The sequence below is a fragment of the Tiliqua scincoides genome, chromosome 1 (genome assembly GCF_035046505.1).
Source record: "Tiliqua scincoides isolate rTilSci1 chromosome 1, rTilSci1.hap2, whole genome shotgun sequence".
Taxonomy (NCBI): Eukaryota; Metazoa; Chordata; class Lepidosauria; order Squamata; family Scincidae; genus Tiliqua; species Tiliqua scincoides.
In genome coordinates, this window is record NC_089821.1 from 242,643,770 (window position 1) to 242,664,214 (window position 20,445).

The 20,445-nt window shown below is 42.5% G+C and overlaps 1 protein-coding gene across 6 annotated transcripts in view; it reads left to right on the forward strand.

Moving 5' to 3' along the window:
* DAAM2 (dishevelled associated activator of morphogenesis 2) overlaps positions 1-20,445 on the forward strand; it is a 247,532-nt gene that overhangs the window by 76,412 nt on the left and 150,675 nt on the right. For 2 of the 6 annotated variants that reach the window (XM_066618642.1, XM_066618648.1), the window contains exon 1: positions 17,200-17,307. The exons of the other annotated variants lie outside the window; for them this stretch is intronic. The gene's annotated coding sequence lies outside the window, so the exon portion shown is untranslated. Of the gene's footprint in view, positions 1-17,199; positions 17,308-20,445 lie in introns of those variants that run through there. 6 annotated transcript variants of the gene reach the window in all.

The window sequence follows — 20,445 nt, forward strand, 5'->3', positions numbered from 1 at the left end:
GTGAAGCCCGTCCCTCTTGTACAGGCCCCGCTTGTCCCAAAACATTCCCCAGTGCTGAACAAATCTAAACCCCTCCTCCCTACACCACCGTCTCATCCATGCATTGAGACCCCTGGTTGCTGCCTGCCTAGCTGGCATTGAACATGTAGCACTTCAGAGAACGCTACCTTTGAGGTCCTGGCTTTCAGCTTTCTACCTAATAGCCTAAATTTGGCCTCCAGGACCTCCCGGCCACACTTCCCCGCATCGTTGGTGCCGACATGCACCACAACCGCTACCTCCTACCCAGCACTGTCTACCCGCCTGTCTAGACGAGAAGTGATGTCCGCAACCTTCGCACTAGGCAGGCAAGTCGCCATGCGGTCCTCACATCTGTCGCAAACACCCCTCTCTATGTTTCTAATAATCGAATCCCCCACTACAAGAAGCCCCCAACCCCCCTCCCGCTGAGGAGTATCCTGAGTGCGTTCAGATATGGGCCCGTCCCCTGGAGAAGGGGCCCCCCCTAGGGGATTGTTTCCTTCCTTTCCAGGATGACATCCTCCAGCCCCAAGACTTCCCACCTGGGTAGCTGAGGAGCTGCACACCTGAGGTTGGGACGAAGCCTGATTGTCCTCAGAAGTCTCCCCACGGTCCTTCTCTGCTTGCCTCTGCTTCTCCAGGTCAGCCACCAAGGCTTCAAGGGAGCAGACACGTTCCCTGAGTCCCTGGAGCTCCTTGTACTGAGACACACCCATGACTTATGCCCCAGAGGCATATAGTCATACATGTGGCACTCGTTGCAAAACACTGGATAGCCCCCACCCTGCTGCTGGCTGGCTGACTGCATAGCTTTTTTTTTGTGAGTTTGCTGCCCACTTGGGCTGTACCAGCTTATGAAGGAAAGAGGGCTTTTGTGCTGTTAATAATTGTGGCATGAAGAATATTGAGAAGTGTCATTTCTCTCATAATCATTGTGCTAGAATGAGGAAAGCCCTGTCTTGATTTTTTTTCCTGATTGCATAGATTATGTAAATTTAGCTATCAAATCTTTAGCTGTCCTGTAGCCAAAGGATAATAATATGGACAGCTGCTTTAATTCTGAAGTCCTATAGCCAAAAGACAACCATACGGGTATTTAGCCAAAGGATATAAGTGCCCTAACAACCTATAGCCAAAGGCTATAGGTGTCCAAACAACTTATAACCAAAGGATAACAATATGAGTGACTGCTTTAATTCTGAAGTCTTCTGGGGAAAAAAAACTTTGCCCAAGTGCAATGTGATATTATGCAGTGTGAAGTGGTACTGTTTGTCTGAACAGTAGCACTTCACTTAAATGATATCACCTTGCACTTGGGCAAAGATTCTCTGCAGAAGAGTTAAAGCAGTCGCCCTTATTGTTATCCTTTGGGTTGAGGATCTAGAAGAGAAGCACAAAAGTGCTCTAAAAGTGCTCTAAAAAATTTAGAGCAAAAGTCTCTAAATTCTAACTTGTTAAAGTTGGATGGGAAATCTGTGATGATGGCAGACTTATGGCACAGTCCTGTGCGTGTTTATTCAAAAGTAAAGAAAATTTGCTTCACTTGTGCAGTGAATAGTTGCCCTTGAATGGCTTTCTGTATGGTTAAAAGCTGCCAGATGGGATTATGGTATTGAATTAATAAGGGTTGGGAGAAGGTAATTGTGATTTGCTTGATGATGGTATTTTGTGATAGGGGGCTGTAGATGAGACAATCAAAAAGAAACATTAACTAGTTGTGTGTTTTTTTAAGTAGAGTCTAGGCAGACTTACTGATGAAATGCTGTAATGGGTTTTCAGAAGTGGAAATCTGAAGAGAGAAAAAAGGGAGACAGAGCATGGGTGTTTGTTTAGCAGCCTGTATTTGGGTTCTGCTGATGGAATTTTCCAACTTCACAATGTTTGTTTCCATCCTATCTCTACGATGTAAACAGGACATCTTTGAATGTTAATTTTGAAGCACAGGAAATGGTAAAGAATTCTGAACATTTGGGCTATTGGTAAGACACAAGCTATATAAACTTGAAGAGAATTAAAGGGAAAGCCTACTAGAGGTGACTGATGTCTCGAATGTGGCACGCAGAAAGTATTGTGCCTAGATAAATCTCTAGACCAAGGGTGGCTAACCTTTCAACTTTAGAGCTCCTGGACTTTTATCAATTGTGTCCAGTGAGATGACAAGCTGAACCTGCTGAAATTTCCTCTTCTGTACAATTATTGAAGGTCCAAGAGTCCTAAAGTTGAAAGGTTGGCCACTGCTCTAGACAGGCAACCATAATCTTATGAGCATTTCACCACAGCATGTGTATAAGCAGTAAAAAAGGCCATGAGTCCTAAAAGCAGTGACGCATAGGACTGTGGTGCAGTGAACATAAAAGCACGTGTGTGCTTTAGACACTATGGTTGAATTCTGGGCAACAGCACTCTCTAACCTGCAATCCCTGCTAACAGGGGAAAGAGAAACCTTTTTAAAGTGGTGGTCCTCTTATATGTAGTAGAGCAGGGGTGCTCAATAGGTGGATCGCGATCTATCGGTAGATCGCGAGGCAAAATGAGTAGATCGCGGAGCCCTGTCTCTCCAAACTGTTAATATGTCAGTTTCAGACGAAACTGACATATTTAGCTAAACTGACACTGAAACTGACACTTTAGCTGCTCTTTGGGCATGCAGCAACAAAACTGACGAAACTGACTAGACTCCAGCAGGGGCTCCATACATTAAAGGGGGTGTCTGTCAGACGCTTCCTTCCCCCCTGGTAGATCTCCGGGCCTTGCTGGGTTTCAAAGTAGCTCTCCAGCCAAAAAAGTGTGAGCACCCCTGTAGTAGAGGGACAGCAGCTAACCTTATTCAACCCATGATAGGGCTATTTGCTAGTGCCCTTTTGTTTTAAACTGTGAGTCCAACTGGAACGGGGAATCATTTTTTTAAAAATTCCTTTGCTATATAAACCCCTTCGAACTTTTCTGTTGAAAAGTGATATATTCGTGATAATTCCACTATGCGCTGAAATCAGTCCTTCAAGTTCGTTTTTGACAGACTGGAACAGCTCGGTTAATGAGAAAATACACCCTGCGCATTCTCGGATGCATTTTTTTTATTGTTAATCCTGCCTCTCATGGGTGATCCTTGCTGCTGATAAGAAATTTTAGGGCTGAGCCCCTGAGAACACTGACTCAAATAAGCTCCCTCATTTGACTAATAATAAGCCAGTTAATGAATTAAGGAAAGTAGAAGCTGTGTTTTTAATTTTTTGTTCTAAAAAGATCCATAGCCACATCATTAGTGACTTGAACTTTCCCCGGACTGGTTTGAAGAAGAGTATGCCTGGTGATGCCAGCAGTAGTTTAGAGAGACAGCTTCTGCTTCTTCCATGGTGGGATGTAGGAAGGAATTTGGAAGATCTGAGAATAGAAAGGCCATCTCACTGGACTTTTTCCACTTCCTTGTCTCTTTTTGCTAGTATTTCTGTGAACTTGGTCTCTGTTGCATAAATTGTTAAATTTTGGTAAATGCCATTCAGTAGGACATCACTTACATTCCTTGTCTTGCACACAGCAAGCTCTTTAAGAGCTCTGCCAAACATACTGGACATCAGAGTTTGGACTCTGGGAATGGGAGGGGACCCTCTTTGTTGCTGTCACTGGGTGTTTCACATGAGCACTGAATAGTCTAGCAAGTATTGTGCCTGAAAAGTGTTCTGAGCTCACAGGCTTGGAGGCCCTTAATTAGCCCACTTGAAGCATTACAGTATCCTCTTTCTGTTCGAAATGACATTTTCCCTGACTGAAACTGAGTTTCAGTTAAAAATTCAGATGACCGACTTGAAGTGGGTTTGAACTAAATTTTTTATCCTTTCTTCCAAGCAACCTAGAAATATATGCTTGCACCATTCATTCCCACCCAACTCCAGACAGAGCAAACTGGCACTTGTGAGATTTTGTTCAAAAATCCATGTGTCCTCATAATCAGGCTCCAGACTTCCTAAAGAGTTCATGTAAAATAATTATCCATTTTAAGAGTGATAAAGTATTGAGCATTTACACTCAGCACACTGAGTGTGTGCACACTTCAGCACACTCATATTCTCTGAGTGTGCTGAAGAGTTAGTTTATGTGCAAATTTTTAATTATAATACTATATTGCATAAATATCCCCAAACACTACAGATCAGAAAACAAACAACATTTCCAATTATTTTGCCAGTACTGGTATATCCAGGCCACCACACTGAGTTCTTTTACATAAGGATACTACATTCCATACAAAAGATTAAACTAGTAATAGTCTAATATTGCAAAACAGATTTCCAGTTCTCATAAAGTCATGTAGTTTTTCCATGGTGTCTGTACACTAATCAGCGTATCCATTTTTACTACATCAAGTTTTCATTATCCATTCTCTTACTGTAGGAATTTCAGCCTTTTTTAAGGGTGTTTATCATCTCTGTCTACTTCCACTCCTGTTCACTAAGATTAAATCCTAGGATTCCTGTTCCTGACTCTTTTTGTAAGAGTTATTTCCCAAGTTGCATCTATACATAAATGAAAGTGTTCCTCCCATTTCGCAAACACTCCATTTAACAACTATCTTTTCCAGTCACCATGCTGTCATAGCCATTCAACTGTTACCCTGCACATGCCTGATCTTGTCTGATCTTGGAAGCTAAGCAGGGTCAGGCCTGGTTAGTACTTGGATGGGAGACCGACTGGGAATACCGGGTGCTATAGGCTTATACCATAGTCTTTCGAGACTGAAGGTTGCCAACCTAATGCTGTCATATGACCAATGGGGGAACCAATTTCAGAAAAATGCTAAGTCATGAATTTGCAGACACTGGAACCAAAGTGAGAGCCAATTTTGAGTCCTACTGCTAATCGTTTTTCTTGATGGAATTGAACCCTTTAAAACAATATCCATGTATCTATAGACTTCAGTTTCCTATTGTGTAAGATTTTTCAAGCTATTGGCTCTAATCGTTGTTGTATACTATAGGTTCTTCTATAGGGGAAATTACAAATTACTCAAGGATTCTGTATTGATTTGTTTATCCCATGATCTAAATAAATTAATAAGTATGACTTTCCAACTCGCTATTTCTATCTTAAATTTCTTATTTAGCTATAGCAGACCTGCCAAATCTATTTCTGCATATTTTTGCTCTCATCTGTAATCTGTATTCTCTTTATTTCCATTAACCCACGGTGTTATCTGGATATGTTGTGCTGCAGAAAAATAAGACAACAACTAGACTTCTTTCCTTAGGGAATCACTGGATAGCTTTTACACTTGGAGGCTGATACAGTATTCCCGAATAAAATCTATAACCAGCTAAGGACATCTTGAAAATTCACCAACAGGTGAAGTGTAATAAACTAAAGCATCAGCAACATTGCCATTTTACAGTCCAGTCCTATGGGTGGAAGCCACCAGGAGAATGTGTTTTCTGCTGGTGGTGGCTTCTAAGGAGCAGCCATAAAGTGCCTTCTAGCAGTGCTCTGCCAGGGTGACACCAGGAAGATCAGAGCTCCGGCTGCCTGCTGGGGAAGGTAAAATGGTGGGGTAGTTGGAGGGTGAAACTGGGGCAAAACAGGGTGGGGAAGGGGAAGGAACAGGGGGCAAGGAGGCTGCAGGAGGGAGGGAGTGGATCTGGCCATGATGGTGCATGCTGAATCCTATCCCCTCTGGCAGCAGCCTCCTTGTGAAATCGCTAGTGCCCATCTTAGGAGACTCACTGTGAAGCGGGGTGTTTACAAGGGATAAGGGGTTTTTAATCCTCTTTCCCCCTCTGAAGCCTCCCAATTTGCCCCCCCCCACTGCATACAGTGTGTGCCCATTTTGGTGCTGCTGCACCAGCAGGGTAAGGGGGAAAGGATAGGATTGGGCTACTAGTTACTGAAACTTGAGCTAGCCAAGATACTTGACTCCCTTAACTTTTTTTTCTTAACTTTTTACAGCCATGTTCCATAGTTTGACATTATTATGATTAGCCTTTAATTCAAAATTGGCACCCCAATTAATTTCTAAATATCTAATTAAACAGTTCAAGTAAGCTGAACGTCCATTTTAGTATTTAATAACATTTTGGATATTTCATTTTCTGAATGTGCAGAGCTCTTCACTGTATTATCTTGATGTTGTCCTTACAACAATCCTGTAAGGGTAAATAGTATTATCTCCACATTTCATCTGGAGCAGACTGAGGCTGAGAGGGAGTGGCTTGCGTGAGGCCAGATAGTGAGTTCACAGCAAACATTCAGACCAAGGAAGGCTTGAGTTTGTAGCTGTGTTTCTTTCCCTTCAATAATTTAATTAACAGTTTTGTTGTACAATAAATACGTAATCTCTACCTTCTTTGGAACAATATTAAAAACTAACAAACTATTTGACTCCAAAATATTCCATTGAATGATGGGAGTGATCTGAATGTGCAGCTGTCAGGAAATCTATCTGCAGAGCAAGTATTGTATGTAGAAGTTTCCTGGAGTTCCTAGACTAGAACTGGACCTGCCCCCTCCGTGTTGGCAAGTCAGAGTTTGACCAAGTTCAGCAGCCGCTCTTGCAGCAACAGTGCATTGACCTTTGATGTGATTAGTTTTTTTACCCTCTGTATCCGTTCATGGCTGTTTGCCTGCTATCTCATCTGAATAATCAGAAGCTTTCTGCCATGCTGTTACCTGCATCATACCCAGTCTTCAAGTCTTCCAGTGCTCTAGTTCCTTGGCAGATCTTGAAATTCCCCACCTTTTAGCCTTATTTATTTTTAGTACTAAAGCCTGGTTCAAATTCTTCTTGTGCCCGAGACTGGCCTGCTACGACCATCACTAGCTCCTACTCTAATGCTGGAAGAAGGCTGTGCCTGGCTGCCTCCCTTTTCCCCCCTTACCCCTTGTACCTCTCAGTATGCAAAGTACAATGTGCCCAACAGTCCCTAGGCTTTCTCTCCTATGGCTTTCCTCCTCCTCTACACTCCACCCCTTTCTTTTGGCAATTACAGAACACTATCCACTCATTCCAGAGTGGCTTTTGGTCACCACTCCCTCACTGTAGGAACACCTAGCTAGTCCCACCTTTTGGCTTCTTCCTGGTTTTTCACAGTGACTTTTGATAAAGTAGAAAGAGGAAGCAAGGGTTTCTTTCCACTGCCTCCTCCCTCTCTGCCTTTTCCAGTGGGGGGTGGGGGGCAGTGCAGGCTGTAATGGTGATCTGGCCACTCTTGCTTGATGTGCCTCCCTGGACTGATAGTACTGTTGGGACCGGTTATAGGGCTGCCCTTGATAATACTTACACCCTGCCTTGCAGTCCCACATTGCATTCTTCTTACCTGCTGCCAACCTTCCAGCAGGTATAACAACTGTCTGGACATAGAACAGAAGCATACACATGTGCGCGCACTGTCTTGTGTTATACATCCTCTGGGATTCCTAGCTATTTAGGAAAAAATGTTTCCTTAGCATAAATTTGGAAGTCTTGGTCACTGATAAAAAATGGAGAACATCCCCTCAGGGGCTACTTTAGCCTAAATATTTGAAGATCTGATTGTAAAAGCATAAGACCATTTCCTGATTTGTATCACAGGGTAGATGACCTGTTGGCTTTCCCTACACATTGGAGAGGGACAACAAGCCTGGCTATAATATACCCACAGAGCAGCTTGCCAGCCAGAAAACTAATCTTCCATCGTTTGCCTCTGCTTCATCAGCCATGATAAATGGCTTCCCTACATTCAAATATTTTTAAACTCAAGCTCCAATCTCATTCCTTCAAGAAGCTTATTTTGATTCAGACAAATTCTGGTCAGGAGCAATCATTTAAAGAGATGGGGGCATCACTGCTGACCCTCCAGGATTGACCTGAAATGTCCTAGATTCAACCTGAATCTCCAGTGTACTACTAAAAGCGATCTTGGAGATGTTAATAGGGCTTCCAGGAATTTCCAATATGACATCATGGTCAAAATAAAATCCAGGAATAACTTTGGTCAGATTTGCTTCTCTGCTATTAAAGTTTAAGGGTCCTAAGCTAGAGATGGGTGAGTGAGAGTTTCAGAACAGCCATTGAGCTTCCTTAGTCTGTCAGTCTAGGACTGTGTGGTCTCTCGATATCCTTTCTATTCTCCCCCCCCCACACACACACAGATATGGAAACTGCGGATATGGGGAAACTATGTTAATAGCAGCCCCAACACCCATTACCTTTTGTTTTCATTTTGTAGCTCTGGAAGCATGGGTGTTAAGCAAGAAATACCCTTCCAGGCTTCCAGTGCTATTAACAAAAAACAAAGGTACTGTAATGGGTGCCCCCCAATCAGCGGATGACTGAATCTGAAAATAGCGCATCCGTGGATATGGGCGGACGACGATGACGACAACAACAACAGTGACATACACTTGTAGATTAGTTTCATTGTTTTTTAGACTTAAGCCAGGGCATCACATTCTTACAGAACCGATAGAAGATCACACTCAAAAGCATGTACAGTATTAGAAAAATATTTTGAGGTGTAGATTTGGAAATAGCTTATTTGAAAACTAGCTAGAACATCCTCCTTCTATACAATTCTAATGAAGCATTTTTAGAAGCTGAGAACTAGGCCTTTGATCGCAATACAGGTCTTGCAGAAAGTAGCTTGTTAGAAGATAAGTAATTACTAGCTTCCAGCTAGTAGCTACTAGCTAACGAGTAGCAGGCCATTCAATACTGTTCAAGAATGATTTGTTCTCATCATTAAAGGGAATTTCTAGGACAATCTGTTTAGGCAATAAATATACCACTCCATTTTATGTCATTTTGCTTTTTTCTGTTTTCTAAAGTTGATTTTTGGAACTTCAGTTCTGAAGAATTTGTTGACATACAAAATAGGGCTGTTCAGCAATGCTGGATAAGCATTAGAGCAGATCAGCCTGTGGAATCTTGTGGTGAAGAGGGCAGACACAGGAAGATGCTTTTATAGGATTCTTGTGCCAGCATGTGCTTTGCTACTCTATAAGGATGGAAGACTTATAGCCCAATCCAGTACTTTGTACCGCCACTAGGTGCAGCAGCGCCATAATGGCAGACTTGTGAACTTCTTTGCTGGGCTTTGCAACCTGACAGAGGATAGGATATGGCGGTTCCATTTCCTGCCTCAGTTCCTCCCCCTGCCCTGCCCTCCCTTGCCCCGAAATGCTTCCCTTCACCCCCAAGGCCCTTACCACTGCCGAAGATTTACATCCTGGGTGTCACGGATGTGCCTTATGCCACATTTGCGATACCCAGCACTGGCGCTGGGGTTCAGTGCCAGCACTTGACCCTTATTGGATTGGGCCCCAAATCTCTTGTCTACATAGCCTCATTGTTGCAGCCTTGTAGGGGCAAATTCAAGCGCTCCCTTACAAATAAGAGCTGGGCAGCCCAATTTTATGCATGTTTTCTTGCAAGTAAGTTCCATTGACTCCAGTAGAGTTTACTCCCTAGTACATGTGAATAGAATTACAGCCATAATTTTCTTCCCAGTGAATTAACTCCCTTAGTAGAGTCAAAAGATTTTTTGCCGGACACCACTTAAAAATATACACATGAAGCAAACTCAAATCTATTGGGCAGGACTCTTGGCAGTCAGCAGTTTTTCACCAAGACTATTTAGGTTAAAAGTTCAACGTTTTCACCACGTTGCTGACTCAAAGTCCAAATTTGCTTGCATAATATTGAGGTTTCAGGGTCATTGAACCCAGATTATCCCTTGTCGAAAGGGATACACTGAATGAATATAAAGTGCAATGAAATACTGCACTTAACCTTTAAAAAAATAGTTTAATTTGTAAAGGGAATGCAGTGTTGGTCGTAGTTTGGCAGCCCTGAAAGTAAAAGTTGCCTAGTTTTAAGAACTGTAACAGTTCTTGGTGATGCATCAAGTGTTTATTTTCTTTCATCTAGGATTCTCTTTGGGAAGGCCTGAAGTTGGTGCTTTCAGTTTGCATTCTTTAGAAATCAAAATGAGGTCTGCTTTGGAGGTTGCTTGAAATAGGTTTGAGTCCACTGCATAGTTTTTAATTGTGTGTTTCCACTTGATTTTAATAACCTTGGTAAGCTGTATAAACTCTTTTATAATAAGATTGGAGTTCTAGCAATTCAATTTTATAGATTAATGTTTTCGTTTTGTGGTTTTTCATGGGTCAGATAAATATTATTTGCAAGATTTATACCTTGCTTTTTGTTAGAACACCAAAGCAGCGTATACAAGTAGCAATCAACAATAAAATAACACATTTATATATTTTTTGAACAATCAAGATAGAAGACTGTTAAAAGGATTTTCTGATCTGAATCAGTTTAAATCTGCACTTGAAATCCAGCAGTGAGGAAGGTGCAGATGGGAGTAGGTAGCCCTTAAAAACACCTTGAATTCACTGCACTTACACTCACATGTACCTTGCAATTTGTCACTGATGCAAGTGGCTGCAGATTTCCTCACTGTTGGGCTGCCCCTGCTTTGTGTTTCTAAATTAATATTTTTGTTTTTCCCCCTTGTTTTCCCCCTCTCAATTTTCTCTTTTGCAGAGGGTTTGCATTATTGCCCAGTAAATAAGCCATCAAAATGTGTATTGTAAATGCTTCTGATTCCAAGGGGTAACCTCACAAATGTGAAGCAAGGATCATTTAACCAAGCTGAAAACAGAATGACTGGTAACTGAACTGTGAAGTAATTTTATATCTCTGGGGCAGGTCAGAAATTGTACAAAAAATGCACCATAGCAAGTCTCAGGTTCATGTAACTCTCCCAGCCTCATCCTTCCATGTGTGAGGGGTTGAAAGCTTTCATTTGCAGTTTGTGACAGACTGCAGTTTCCTACTGTGGGAAACTGTGGTTTGTACAAACTACAGTGTTGTGATGTCTGTCAGTATGCAAAAGACCTGTATGTAAAAGCTGTGACAGTTGTGTTGTGCTGAAATCAGATTACTTTCTCCCAGCCTGGAAAGCGTCTGAATAACTTGTCTGCTGAGAGTGATTGTCCTGAGTTTGGACTGTTGGGCAGCATCTGTAAGATCTGTGGGGGGTTCCTCTCCTGTATTTGTTTTCTGTTCTCGTGCTCCCTCAATCATAGAGGCCCTGCAGGGAGAGCAGTATCCACATGCAATAGTGGCCTGCTATTTGAATTAATAGTTCTGCATATGTGGCTGTGAAAACCCTCACATAAATTCCTTTCCTTCAGAAAGCATAAAACTATCCATTTCCAACCTTTATGTAAACTGACTTTATATTGAACTTTTGGATACTGCTAATCTTACAATCGCGTCCTTGTAGGGGTGTGAGCCCCAGTGTCCTGGCTGAGTTTCAGTTTGGGCAATGGTGTTTGGCCAACCTACTGGGTTGTGTTTTATTTTTATTACTATGAGTGACATGACATAGTTGAAGAAGAAGAATATTTAACATTTATATAGCCCTTTCTGAGTGTAAAAAGCACTTTATATGTATTATCAATATAATTATTACAACAACCCTTTAAGAGATTCCCTTTAATTATTCCTATATTGCAGCTGGGAAACTGAGAGGGAGTGGCTTGCTATCTAATGGGAATTAACAGCAGTGGCAAGATTTGGGGAAGTTGTGATTCACAGCTTACTCCCTTTGCCCCTATGCTCAACCCACTGCTTTGGTGTAATAAATAAGAAACATAGAAGGATATAGCAGAGACGTTGTCTTTTGGTGGAGCTTGAAACTTGAGAGCATGCATTCAGACAACAGGTAATGTAATAAAACAACAGAACTCAGAGTTTTACTATCTTAAACTGATTTTTCGAAAATAAGAGCAAAGTTATTTCTGAAAAGGAATCCATGGTCTAAGGTTACTTAAGACCCTACCCTCCTCAAAGAAATTTAACTTGCCTTTGTAGAACATTTTCTTTTTTCTTGCAGTTTTTTGGACATTTCTCCCAAATAGCAAGTTCCCAAATTATCCTTGAAAGCTGAAATCATTTGCAACTGCAGATGTCTTATTATATAGTACATCATGCCTCAAGAAGTAGGCTTGGGTGTCATTGGGAGTTTGACAGACGTAAATTTAGAAACAAACTTTTCCAGTGAATTGTGTTCAAAGAACTGCATTACTAGTTTCGTGCACCCGAGGAAGGATTGAACTTGTGTTTCTTGAACAGGAGCCCCCTATGCTGTATAGGGGTTGACAGATCTCTTTAGAAATGAGGAGAGTTTAAAAACTAGTTTTTTGAGATAGCATGTGGATGTGCCTCTCCAAAGGAAGGTCAAATATTCTACTGGGCATACTTGAAGTAGCGTTTTGGATCAAGCCTTTGAATACAAAGCAGCTCAACATAGACTTTTCAACACCTTGTTGCTGATACGTATCTGCAGAACTGCATATGTGTGAATTAGAGATCCAAGAATATGGAGGTTCTTATCATTCCTCAAAAGTGTTGGACAGTTTTGGAAAAACTTGTTAATTGCATAACATGTTCATTGAGTACATATTGCACATGGATCAAAATAATTGCCCCAAGAAACAGGACCTGCCTCACTCCATCTATATATTCATTGCACAAGAAAAGCAAAGAGACGCAGTCAGGTTGCTTTCCCAAGTGATGCTTCAAGGAGGTTTTTACATATTCTACATACTGAATGAAAAAGTGAAATCAACTTCACTTCACTGTTGTTCCATCTAAGATGAACTCCTTTTCTTTTCTGTGTTGCATTAACAATATTGAAGAGACCTTTCAGAAGAGACCTCTTTCAATCTTTTTGTGATTGTTCACTGCTTGTGATCTAGCATTGGGAAGCATTAAGAAGCTAATTTCAACCACACTCTTTGTATCTTTTGAAGAATTAATTTTTAAAGACTTGTTCTAGACCAGGGCTGCCCAAACCCCAGGCCACCTGTGGCCCGCGGAGGGCCCCAATCCAGCCCCCCAGGGAGCCCCCCACGTCCAATGGGCACTCGGCCTGCTGGAGACCCGCTGGAGCTCTCGCTGGCCTGACATGACTGCTCTTCGCAGTGACAGTGAGGAAAAGGCTAAGCACTCACAGGAGAGCAGGAGCCCTGCCCATCTTGTATTGGCAACCTTCAGTCTTGAAAGACTATGGTATCGCGTTCTGAAAGGTGGTTCTGGCACAGCGTCTAGTGTGGCTGAAAAGGCCAATCCGGGAGTGACAATCCCTTCCACACCGGGAGCAAGTGCAGTCTGTCCCTGGTCTGTCTCCCTGGCTACGGGCCTTCCTTCTTTGCCTCTTAGCCTCAGACTGTTGGCCAAGTGTCTCTTCAAACTGGGAAAGGCCATGCTGCACAGCCTGCCTCCAAGCGGGCCACTCAGAGGCCAGGGTTTCCCACTTGTTGAGGTCCATCCCTAAGGCCTTCAGATCCCTCTTGCAGATGTCCTTGTATTGCAGCTGTGGTCTACCTGTAGGGCGCTTTCCTTGCACGAGTTCTCCATAGAGGAGAACTAACCTCTCCCCCTCCCCCTCTGCACACTTCCCTTTGCCTCCTTCCTGCCCATCTGAAACCCTCCCATTAGGTTGGGGAGGCTGCAGCTGAGTGCAGGCATTGGATGGGGGTGAGAAGTCCTGGGTCTGTTTATCCTGCTTGATTTTGGCTTGGGGGGGTGGGGCTAGGTACTGAGGAGGGACAGGAAACTGTGGGTCTATTGCTTGCGTGTGCTGGGGGCGGGCGCTGCAAGTTCTTTTTTTTTCCCTAGGAAGAGGTGTGTTATATGTGTCAGGAATTATTTTAACAACCCCCTTTTCTGGATCTCATGTGTATTATAAATAAGCTCAGTAAAATTCATTAATTCATACAAGTTCCATCTCTAATATATTCCTTTATGTAAATTTATTCAATGTAAATGTAAATTTATTCAAATTTGAAATGTAAATTTCCCCCAGCCCCCTACACAGTGTCAGAGAGATGATGTGGCCCTCCTGCCAAAAAGTTTGGACACCCCTGTTCTAGACACTTTAGCTGATGGAGTCAGCTTCTCAGGCACTTGAGACCTTCCATGGTTTTTTCCCCACTTTGAAACACAGGATCTGCTCTGAGTACACTCATGAGAAGATGGTGGGCAAGACAATAATATTACAGGCACTCTGAGACCCTAACAATATTATACCACTGTTACAGCCTATCCCAAAGAATTCTGGGAACTGTAGTCTGGTGAGATGCTGACAAAGTGTCTGCTGGAGATCATAGCCCTTTTCTCTTACCTCATGTCTACATCTGATCAAAGTTTTCCAAGATTAGGAGGTCAAAATGAGTGTTAAAAGAGCTTTAAGCCCACAGTGTGGATTTATCCTAAGACAATTGGAGATTAGTAGTTTTGGAAAATATTCAGCATAGAAAAGTTATTTCAAGGGAGAAAGGAAAAACACTAGCAGTGTGTTCCACTGAAGGGACCACATGGCTACATTGAATGAAGCTGATCAACATGCCAGTTGGTTGCCGACTAGGTAACTGATTTTTGTTAGGTGTTTTAATGCACAGGGAAATCAATATATCAGCTGCAAATGTAATGTTTTCAGTGCCTCCAGAGCTTCAGTGCCTCTGGTGATACCATTAGCCCTGGATTATTCTGACCAGCTCAGGAAATTTGCCTCTGTTGCAACAGAGAATTCTGTTTGGCTTTTAGAAAGTGCAGTGTTTCATTTTCCTTATTGCTTTGTGTCTGCTGAGTGCTTTGCCTTCCTTTTTAATTGCTGAACAAGTGGACTTTGAAAAGAGATGGTAACCATTTCTCTGAATCCCTAATAATTAGCAGAGTTTTACATCTTGTTATGCTGTGAGTTCTCATTCATGATTGGTAACACTGACACACAGATGGCTTTTCAGTTCACCCTACAGTAGGGTTACTAGATACAAATGGGACAGAGTGCCTGTACCTTTAACCATTGTATAGAAGAGGGAATTTTGGGACGTGCAACTCAACATGGAAGGGTTCAAAAAGCTACACCTGCCCAAATTCCTTCTTCTATACAATGGTTAAAGGTACAGGCACTCTGTCCCTATTTGTATCTGGTAACCCTACCCTACAGGACTGTCAAGTTGCAATATGCCTTCCATGAAAATCTCATGACATTGAGTCTGAGGACACTGTACAATATAGAAAAACCTGATGTTGCTATGGTGTGTATATGAGCTGGTTGCTTGTTACTTTCATATATCAGTGTGATAGAGGACATAAGATTTGGTAAAGATATGTGCTACAAGATTTGGTGATTATACAAATTCATGGAGGATAGGTCTATCATGGCTGTTAATCAAGGTAGTGCCATAGAACTTGGAGAAGAAATAGACAGTATCTCTGAATACCAGGTGCTGGGGTAGGAGGCTCTTGCTTTCATTCCCTGCTTGTGAGCTCTCTGGAGGTAATTAGCAAGCTCCCTGAGATAATTTCATAGACATCTGGTCTGATCCAACATGGCTGTTAATGAGCTAGTGTGCTGCTTGTTGGTTAAAAAACCTGGAAGTTCCTCAGGGCAGTGAACAGCCAGCTCAGTGTTGACAGTCAGGGAGACAACTAAGAGAGGGAAGAAGAAAGGATATGCATATGTTTTAGGTAAATATCTTCCAAACAGGTTCTTGTGCGCAATTTTTCTAGCGCTGGACATATGTGAATTTGCCCACAGTTACTTTATAGAATAGAAGCAGTGATTCCAATTGGTTGTATTTTAAATGATTTCCTGGTACCTACAAAAACTGGCATTCATCAGTTGATGTTTGTTGCTTGGCTTAACCTTGCTTTTCTGTCGTCTTATGATGCTGGTTTCTTGAGGCTAATTTAGCAGCTTCTTTTTTTTTTTAAATACATCTGATCCTAAAAAAGTTGCTTCTTAGCTTGGCATGTCACTCCTAACTTTCTGCTCTAACATCCTAGGCTCATGACCCCAAGCATACTGTACAGTTTCTGATTTTAAAATGCTGCTAATATGTTATTCTTTACCGACGTGGCATTCGGTTCAAAGGCAAATGAAAGCAATCTTAAAAGTTTGAAATTCTTCACACAGTAATCTTCAGAAGAGGTCTGCAAAGTAGGCTGATACTTACATAAATTACGATTATATGGGGACAGGCTGAGACAGTGACTTGTAGTTGAGCTGAAATTTTGAGTTGGGAGTTTTCAGCTTGTTGGGAGTTTACAGCTTGTATCTTATGCAGTTAAACCTCATGTTGTTTTGAACCACAGGCTTGAATCTCCTTTCGCTTGAGTTCCTTATGAATCAGTTTATCTCATGGTGCTAGAAGATTTGAGCTGTGGCATTCACCACGGGGCCAGGATAATGGCAACTAGGCTGTTTCTTGAGATAATATCTCTTTTATATAACTTTTTTTGTTAGTTTTTCTTTTGTCAGATGATTGACTCCACAAACTCTCTTGCTTGTATTTCTGAATCTCATCAGAGTTCGAGATACTGAGAGCAAGAGACCAAATATGTGATATTTCATTGCAAGGACAAGGTGTACGCCAATTAATGATGGGGATCCATTCTGCAAACCCTGTTGTTAGGTGCATCCGTTGTTGCCCTGACAACTGCTAATGGTTGCGGGTCACACCCCAGAATGGCTTGTGCAGCCCTGTACCACCCCAGAATGCCTTACAGTGTTGGGGAAAGCAAGGCCACTAGCTGCCTAAAGTGTGCCAGAAAGTATGCAAAGCACTGGATAGCAGGCTTAAGGAGGGAAAGAAGCTAGCCAGGTGAGTTCAATGGGACTGTTGTATATGCGATTGGTTGTTTACGGGAATGTTGATCTGCAGCGTGCACCTGTAGAGATACCCTCGAGAGATACATGGTGGGTGTTTAAAATAGCTGAGAAAAACAAAGTTAAGCATCATTCATGTAAAGGCTGATGAGATAGCTCACATATTCTGACTTTAGGATGATTTAGCACAGTTCTGAGATGGAAAACTTTATTTTATTTTCTGGCTACCCTCCCTTCCCCTCCCCTTGCAAATTAGAGAAGATATAGAGACCTTGTTGTGGTGGAGGTGCCCTGCTCACGTGGGCAGTTGGAGTGGTTCTCCTCACATGTGGCCAAACCATCTGATAAGACTTGGGGAAATTGCATTAAGCTAATTGTGTTTGGACACTGGGCCAAGTGGATTAGAAATGAACACGTACTCCCTGTCACAGGAAGAGGACATTGTTATAATTAGATCTCCGGCAAAACTCCAGGGCTCAGCATATGACCTGGACCAGCCCATAGCCTTGGTTGTGGGAAATAATAGGCTAAGGAAGGGTGGAAATGCTAGTTCAAGTGGCAGTGAGCTGTGTTTGTAGAGAACACCAAGACGGAAGAGCCAAGAGGAGTTCAGAAGAAGATTGTGTGGATGGTAAACAGACTTCTCCAGTGGGGATTCCCATTGATTATCTCTGTAAACAACTTCCTAGAACTATAAAGTTTTCAATGCATTATGGTTGTACTACTGCCGTGTCCCTAGTGGACCTGAATGCAGTTTATTAACCTAACAGCAAGTGATACACATTTAATTTGCAGGAATTATGTTTTTCTAAGTGCTTGTTTTTGATTATGAATATAGATGGTGTTTGAATGCAATATTCTTTTGTCTTATAGTTTTCGGTCCTTGCAGATATCCCTCAAGGACCAGGAGTAATAATTTTACTGCCCTTGCATAGCACACTTGTGTTTTGTGTTCTATGCCTGTTTTTTGTCCTGTTTGAAAAACAGGAAATTTTTTAAGAGATTGAAGAGGGTCAGAAATGATCTGAATGTTGAATTGTGTAAGTTAAGGAAAGGCTGAAGGAGTAGGCATGCTTGTGAAAAAGGTTAAGGGAAGATGTATTGACAATTTTCATTAACAAGGAGGACCAAAGGAAGACCATGACAGTCAGACAGGAATTGAAAAGTTTAAATGGCAGGAAGGTAGATTTTGTTTAAACATCAGGGAAAGTGTCTTGATGATGATGATCAGTTAGCAGTGGAATAAACTGCAAAATCATGAATACTTACATGACAAAGCCCTTCAATTTCTTCTAGCTTTAATTGTTTTAGACTAGAGCACACAGCTGTATTGTCTTCTGTCCTTTTTCTTTATATATGTTGATGTTTTCATGGCTATTTTTATTGCAACTTGCTAATTTTTGTATTTTTTTTGGAACCATGTATTATAAGCTGTGCAATCCTACACAATCTGTTTAAGTTTATAAATTTCCAGCAGTGTACTCCACCCTGCGATTCCTCCAGTGGTCTGTATTTTTAAAATCTCCAGACACACTTGTGTGCCTACGCTTTACAACAGTCAAGAGGTTAGAGTTTTCCCTTCGTAGCGAGTCCTTCGTCTTAGCATGGTGGTGGGCTGGGTGCTGGAAAGTGTTAGTGTTTCTAAATATAGGTTATGTAATGCAGAAAGGATGCTGTAAAGCTTTTACTGCTTTGCTTTTGCGATCACTGTGCTACGTGTGTGAGCTTTGTAGATTTTTCTCTAACAAATGATCCTGATGCTAACTGAATGGCTATGATAGAATTGTTGAATGTTGGAAAGGACTTTGGAAGTCATCTAGTCTAGGGGTGCACAATAGGTGGATCGCGATCTACCGGTAGATCGCGAGGCAAAATGAGTAGATCGCGGAGTGCTGACCCCCCCTTCAGGTGCCTCTGGGAGGAAACGCCGGGAGTAAGGCCCATTGTACTCAATGGGGCTTACTCCCAGGTAAGTGTGGCTAGGATTGCAGCCTCACAGCCTAATCCTAGGCATGTCTACTCAGGAGTAAGTCCTGTTATACTCAGTGGGGCTCAAGGTACACCAACATACATTGTACACATAAATGTTATATGTTATGATGGCACGAACATTGTAAAAAAACTCTGGTAGATCTCCGGGCCTTGCTGGGTTTCAAAGTAGCTCTCGAGCCAAAAAAAGTGTGAGCACCCCTGATCTAGTCCAACCCCTTGTTCACTGCAGGTGGCTATAGCATCCTTGACAGACAGCCATCCAGCCTCTGCTTGATGAAAACCCTTAATGAGGTTGAGGCAGCAGATAGCATTCTGCGGAGTTTCACTTTGGGTTCCATTCTCATGATCCTTTATTTCACAATGGTCAGTAAAACTCAGAATGTTGGGCACTAGTCCACAAAACGTAGAAAACTAAGTCAGGAGTAGCCCAAGCCCTCCTCATGCCGCAGCATGCGAAATGCTGCCCCTTTGACCTGGTGAGGCCCATTTGACTCAGAGGTTTTGCCAGCCTCTGAGTTTCCCACTCCTGGATTGGAAAAGGAAGAGGAAGACACAGCAGAAGAGGAAGGATGGAGGAGAATAAGGATGGTTTGGTCAACCACTCTCTTCCATTTGTCCTTTTCTGATCTGTTCCCCCACCTCCTTTCATTTCCAGTCCAGGGAGAGGGAGGAGAAGCAGTGGAGATGAGTGTGAACAGAGGTGGGTGCGTCCTTGCCAGTACGTTGCTTGAGGTAATTACTCACTCATGCTTCTGGATGGACTCTTCCTGCCCTAAGATTGCAACTTTTACCTCCTGTGAAGGAAGCCTTGGCAAGGGTAAGATCAGCCTTGCCCCTTTGGTTGGCCAGAGAAAGCGTGGTCATCAAGGGAGCCTGTTTCTTCCCTGTTAAAAATAACACACTGTTCCAGCAGCCAGTTGCCATTGGCCTCTGCCATCAGCTGGAGGACTAAGGGCTGTTGAGCTGTTTTTGTATTGTTATCTGTTATAAGCCATTCTGGGGATAATTTCGATTGAAGGGTAGGGAATAAATCTGAATAAATAAGCTCAGGTCTGGATCTTGATCCACCTGTTGCCTTTCCCCAAGAACTAGCAGTGACCAATTGGTGTAGGAACTAGGAACAGACAGACATCAAACCAGAAGCTTCTGGAGTTCTACCACTACCAGCTGGTCAGAGGAGGGCTGAGTAGCCATGACTTGGTTTTGGGCCTGTTTGCGTCAGTGCAAACAGCTATAGTGAGTGCATATAGTCAGTGCATACAGCTATAGAATCTGCCTGTCATGCATAGGAAGTTCTGCCTACTGCTGCTTGGCTTATGAAAAAGCAGCTTCTGAGTGTCCCCTTTGTGCTAAAGTCACACTTTAAAGGTACCTCTGTGTCTTTAGGAACTCTGTCCATCAGCAAATTTCTCATATCAATAAGGGGCCAATCCTGCCCAACTTTCCAGTGCCCATGCAGCCACAATGCAGCCCTGAGGCCTTAAGGAGGCCTCCATGACCTGCCCCCCCCCCTTTACAGGATGCAGCACATGCCCCTTTGTCATGGCTGCATCAGTGCTAGAAAATTGGATCGGATTGGGCCCCAAGTGTAACTTTGAAGACTTGGCTAGAATGTTGCATGATGGGCAAAATGCAAACTATACCTAGAATAGAATGATGACTTTACACGGGACTCGTTGATGTGACCCAGCAAATACTGAAATGGCCAATTCAGAAGAGGAGATGTTCACATGCACAACAAATCCCAAGGCTTCATAAATTGTAGCTTTGCTACCAT